At 37.9% G+C, this 6,306-nt stretch overlaps 1 long non-coding RNA gene across 1 annotated transcript; it reads left to right on the top strand.

Annotated features, from left to right (window-relative positions):
- On the top strand, positions 1 to 3,413 carry LOC102204316 (uncharacterized). The gene is made up of 8 exons (XR_001290493.1): positions 1 to 53; positions 138 to 205; positions 292 to 334; positions 1,720 to 1,883; positions 2,007 to 2,139; positions 2,224 to 2,291; positions 2,395 to 2,490; positions 2,717 to 3,413. It is a non-coding gene; the product is annotated as an uncharacterized LOC102204316 (long non-coding RNA).
- The last annotated feature ends 2,893 nt before the right edge of the window (positions 3,414 to 6,306 follow it).

The following is a 6,306-nucleotide window of genomic DNA, read 5'->3' as shown; positions in this document are numbered from 1 at the left end:
CAGCAGAGTTAGCCTGCTCTGCTCTTCAGGAACAGCCAGACTGGGACATCAAGGTATTTTCATATATTTCATCTTAATTAAATGCTTCCCTTTGGGTGAAATATGCATAAAATAAAGGATTTTGCTGTGTGTTTTAGGTGTCCATCAGGCCAAAAGCATCGGAAGATGGTGCTCCACCTGAATCATTAGCCTCATCAGTTACACAGTAAGCACTTACTGACACCAGCACTATATTATAAATATATAAAAAGAGCATAGCATGCTAACAATGCCCCTCTTCTTCTCCCTAAGGGAGTCCATTGAGTCCTCATTGCAGGGCCTGACTACAGATCAGGTTTGTCATTTCTCATAATATTTAGTAAAAAACTATGATACTGAAAGATTAAACGACATTTATAAAAGCCTACTAAATTTAAAAAAAAAAGAAATGCGACACCAGTGAGTATCATTAATCTTCTCTCATCAATGGAAAGATGCGAAGTTGGTGTTATATTCAGAGTCAGGACTTTTCCACATTTAAAATCTATAAAATATCTTCACTTTATTCCCTAACAATGCTGTTGAAAATGAGAGCATTGAAAACAATACAAGGAACACATCAACTGAGTCAAGGTATGAAAAGCCTTTGGTGCAAGGCTTTAATATAAATGATGTACAATCATGTGCAAGACACTGCTTTTCACCTTCATGCCTAAACAACTTTGTATTTGCCTGCAGATTTTTTTCAGACTTCAACTCTATAGAGCATCTCTTGCTGCAATACTAGGCCGGATTGTTAACTTTACTCCTGTTTTAGGTCTCATCATTGTTGCTGATGTGACCTACAACAGTTGTGTCATCTGCAAATTTGATGAATAAGTTGGATCTATGTGATGGTGTGCAGTCGTGCATCAGCAGAGTGAAGAGAAGGGGGCTCACCACACATCCTTAAGGAACCCCAGTGTTCAGTGTTCTAGTGCTGGAAGTGTTGCTGCCGACCCGTACTGTCTGCTGTCTTCCTGTCAGGAAACCCAGCAGCCAGTTACACAGCGAGGTGGTGATGCCCAGCAGATCCAGTTTGTGAATGAATTTATGGGGAATGTTGAATGCTGAACTGAAGTCTATGAACAGCATTGTAATGTATGAGTCTTTAGTGTCCAGATGTGTGAGGGCTGAGTGAAGGGCAGATGAAATTGCATCATTGGTCAAGTGGTTTGACCGGTATGCGAACTGGTATGGATCCAGGTTGGGGGGAAGAGAGGTCTTGATTTGATGCATGAGTAACCTTTCAAAGCACTTCATAATGATGGAGGTGAGTGCGACAGGATGGTAGTCGTTAAAGACAACTTCTTTGGTACAGTAATGATGGTGGAGGCTTTGAGGCAACCACAACCTGGCTCAGTGATGTATTAAAGATGTCTGTGAAGACATCTGTGAGATCTGCAGCGCAGTCTCTCAGTGCTTGTCCAGGGATGTTACCAGGACCAGGGGCTTTGTGGGTATTGATCCCGCCAAGGGATCTCCTCACACTGTCTGGGGATAGTGTCACCACCCAGTTGTTGGAGGGAGGAGTCTTCTGTGCAGGGGCGGAGAGAGAGTCTTCTGTGCAGGGGTGTAGCTCTGTGCCTCAAAGCGAGCGAAGAATTGGTTTAGTTTTGCCTAACTAGAACATGCTTGAGAGAAATGAAAAACCAACCTGGGGCAATTGTCTCTCTGATGTATTTCTTGGTATCTTGACAGAGAAACAATGCAGCAGAAGCTTCAGTTCAGACGGTTCCTAGCTCTGAGGACACCAGCTTTACAGAGACAGATTTCAAAAGTCTTGTCAACCGCTATTGTCAGAAAACCAAACGTTCCCATTCATATGTTGAAGTGAAGAAAGATGGCCCGTCTCACGTTCCTCAGTGAGTATACGTCAAACTCTGTCCTTTCAGTTGAATCTTCAGACACCAACACCGGACTGATGTTCAACAATATTAAACTGTCAATGTAATGATCTAAAACATTCCCATTTTTTCACAACACAGTTTTTTCTACAAATTAATAATTGACGACAAGGAATATCCTGTGGGTGATGGGAATAGCATCAAGGAAGCCCAACAGAAAGCAGCAGAGTTAGCCTGCTCTGCTCTTCAGGAACAGCCAGACTGGGACATCAAGGTATTTTCATATATTTCATCTTAATTAAATGCTTCCCTTTGGGTGAAATATGCATAAAATAAAGGATTTTGCTGTGTGTTTTAGGTGTCCATCAGGCCAACAGCATCGGAAGATGGTGCTCCACCTGAATCCTTAGCCTCATCAGTTACACAGTAAGGCACTTACTGACACCAGCACTATATTATAACTATATAAAAATCCTTGCAGCACTGTGTACAGTGCAGGCTATGAAGTAATTGTATCATCTTTTTCTAGGAACAACAGTGAATCATCTTCACAAAACACCAGATTTGGCCTGGCGTCAAAAGGCAGAGGTTCCTCGAAGAGTTTTCAGTGACTTTTACCAAAGAGGTAAATTACCATATTCATACTGTGCTTAAATTTCGACAGGATGGTCATCAGCAGAGTAGTGCTAAAACTTAGATTAATTGGTTTACACAGTTATAAAAGATCTTGTTTGATCGCTGAGTTGTCTGGACACAACATATGCATTTTTTAAAATATATTTATTATTTATCAGAGGTTTCACTGCACAAGACATTACACATACACCGTGTTTTTTCTTGTTTTTAAACAGAAGCAAATTATTAACTCATTGCTGTCTGAGAAACCAGAAGACCGACCTGATGCAAGTGCCGTAAAGGAAAAGCTTGAAGCGTGGACTCAGATATTCAGCACACAAAAAGCATCTCGCCAGGAAAATCAAACTGTCTGATAGTCACAAGAGAAAAGTTTCAAAAGTCACAGGAGCCTTTACAAATCTGTCTTGTTGCATCTGCTTAATGAAATAATTTGATGTACTGTGTAATATTATGTTGGGTAACTGTTAATGTGCAAAGTTAATATATGGAAGAGGTCACATCATGAATCCCAGCTATTTTGGGGAAGTTTGTATTGGATTTGGAAATGAAATGTGAAATCATGATTTTAAAATCTAACTATTCAAATCAGTTTCCCGGTGTAGGTCGTCACTTTGTAACTGTTGTTAATCTGCTGCTGTCCTGAGGAGGAGGAACTGTGATGCTACGTGTACTTCTGATGGATTCATGTTGAATGTCAGAGATGAAAAAAGCACACTCCATGTGGCTCAATTTTAGAAACTTTCCTAAATGTTTTCAATCATTTTTAACCCATGAAATACAGTTTAACATATTTTTCTTCCATTTTTTATTTTGTTTATTTTAATCTGATTGATTGCAATATCAGTCAGCTACGTGTGATTTGGAACAGCAGGAGAAAGGTCATTAATACTGTACTAGAGGGAATAAAATAATGAAGGGTGTATAAGAAACTGAACTGGTAAATGTCTCTCATTTAGCTCTGATTTTTCTTGCAGAAGCACTTGGTATATAATAATTAGTGTTGGGCAAGTTACTTTGAAAAAGCACTTAATTATAGTTTCTAGTTCTTTAAAAAAGTAAGTGAGTTAGTAACTGAGTTACAATATTCTAAAAGTAATTAATTACTTGAAAAGTAACTATTGCGTTACTTTAAAAAACGTTTAACCCTCTGGGGCCCAGGGTATAATTTGCCATTTTTAACTACTTTTGATTTTCCCTCCACATTTTACCTTTAAAAACTATTTACTTTGCCTTGTTTGGTATCATCCTTTCAGCAGAACATCACATGTCTATATTTACAGTTATGTTTTCATTTTGACATACTGTAGTAACACAATTGATCTAAAATCAGACAAAAACATAAAATCAGAGTAGAAAAAGTTATATTTTTTACTGTAATAACCACAAACATGTTTAATGAATCATATTTCATAACTTTAAATGCAAATATAAATTGTCAATTTTAAAATCATATGCACAAGTTTTGCAAACAACAGTTATTTGCATCCATTTAACTTTTACCTTGACTTTTTAAATAATCATTTCAAACTATTTACAGAACAATCCGCTGTTCTGCATTCAGTAAGATGCCACACAAATTATTTGTGCCACTCCAAAAAAGTACTTTCTGTCCACTATAAAGGAGAAAATCACAGCCTGATATCTGCAGGTCTGACAACAGCAGGTGTATCACTCCTGTTTCTACCAGGAGACAGCAGTGATAATAATTACCAAAGATTTTCGTTTTTGGTATTTAAATAATGAGCAGAGTGGCAGCAAGAATAAACTCAGTCATGCATTTTTGATAACTGGCAATGAGTCACATAACTGCAGAGGAATTTTGACCCATTCTTCAATGCAGTGTTATTTTAATTCAGACACATTGGAGGGTTTTCGACTATGAACGGCCTGTTTAAGATTGTACCACAGCATCTCAGTCTGATTTAAGTCTGGACTTTGACTGGACCACTCCAAAACTTACCTTTTGTTATTTTATGACCATTCAGAGGTGGACTTGCTGGTGTGCTTTGGATGACTGTCCCATTGCACAATCCAAATGTGCTTGAGCTTTGGGGCACGAAATGATGGCCAGACATTGTCCTTTAGGATTTACTGATTGTGATGGCCAAACCCATGGTCACACTCTAAAAGTCGGTAACTCTTATGTATTCTTTATTTTTTCATTTAAAATAACACACTTAAGTTTGCACTAAGATTGTTGATTGGTTTAAATACCTTGGTTCTATTTGTAAGCGCGCACATTTATTTTACTTATGTATTCATAACATTCCATTACTTTTGGTTTTATTTGTGACTGATCTATTTCTTTTACCTGTTTCTTACCTGCCATCATTCCTGGGAGCTGCCAGAAAAAAAGATTGTGGCCAGGGTTTAAAGCAGTTATATACAAAGAGGGGATGGTTGGACCACACCACCACTTTCTGCTGAAGGGGGAAGAATGTGTATTTTCTTTCATTTAAAAAAAAAAAAGCCTTTGTATTTAACTAAATATTTGAGTTTAGGTTTAGTGGTTTTGATTTTCTTCTTTGGTGTTTAGGTTATTAACAGACTGGACTGTGCTCCGTTGTTTTTGTTATTTTCGATTGGTTTTTGTTTAGTTGTGTGTTGTGTCATAGTGGTCTGATCAGCCATTACCCTTGTATTTCATTTCTTGCTTTATGTCCGTATGTTTGTTTGGGCAGTCGTTGAGTTTAACTTCACATTTCTTTGCCTGAGTTTAGTTTTGTTTCTTTGACCTCTTTTATGAGCTCAACATCTATTGTTTGTTAATATAATATTTCTGGTTAAATAAACGAAAACCCTCTTTTTCTTAGAATTCCTGTGACGACTCCTGCTTTTTCAACTCGGTCCATCGCACTGATATAGAGCAGAATTCACAAGTCATCCTGGAGCAGCAAAGCAGCCAGACCATCACACAACCACCACAATGTTTGACTAATGTTAAATTTGTTTGATCTTAAATATTTAGTTGTGACAAATATTCAAAACACTGAGAAGTCAGGAAAAGGGCAGATACTTTTTAAAGCACTTTATATTTACTCTGGTCAGCAGACAGTAATGAGAGAAACCTTAAAGCCACTTATGGAATATCCTTTCCTTTACCACCCTGATAGCATGATGGCATCACAAACCTATCAATAAAACAGGAAAACTACTGCAGGAATTTCATTTAGCAAGCAGAAGCAAATAAGTAGGTTAAAGTGATCAAACCTGGCCTGCAGTCATTAAGATGAGCTCACAGAAACACCAAAGACCAAAACATAGTGTAATATTCTTGGTTAGACTAGTAGAAGTGATCAGGAAGGAAGGACATGGATACATGTTTTATTTTAAACAGCAGAGCATAACAGTAACCAACTTTTTCCTTACTCATCAGGGATCATTTAAGGATTTGTGCTGAGCTCTCTGCTGAGATCTTTCATGATGTTCATGATGCAGGTTTTCCAGTATTGGTGGAATGATGACTTTTTGTCCCCAAAGAATAAATCTTTTTTCTGCTGACAGCTGTTGTCTGCGTACAAAATAAGGCTTAAGTGCTTTATCTTTCCCACCGCCGTAGGGTGATGCATCACAAACTAACTTCAATGGCAGATTTGTGCTGTAATGCACCAACATTTTGTTTTGCAGCAGTAGACTTTTTGCATTTTTAAATGCCTTTGCACATTCCATGGTCCAAAACCATTTAGCATGTTTTTCTCAACAGGTTATGCAAAGGTTGAAGAATCGTGGGTGGATTTTCCAGAAATTCACTGGAGTAATTTAGAAGACCCAAGAAAGACTTCAGTTCAGTGACATTTGTTGATTC

Source organism: Pundamilia nyererei, unplaced genomic scaffold, assembly GCF_000239375.1.
Source record: "Pundamilia nyererei isolate P.nyererei 1_Seehausen unplaced genomic scaffold, PunNye1.0 scaffold00120, whole genome shotgun sequence".
Taxonomy (NCBI): domain Eukaryota; kingdom Metazoa; phylum Chordata; class Actinopteri; order Cichliformes; family Cichlidae; genus Pundamilia; species Pundamilia nyererei.
This window is presented reverse-complemented; position numbering and strand designations above follow the sequence as displayed.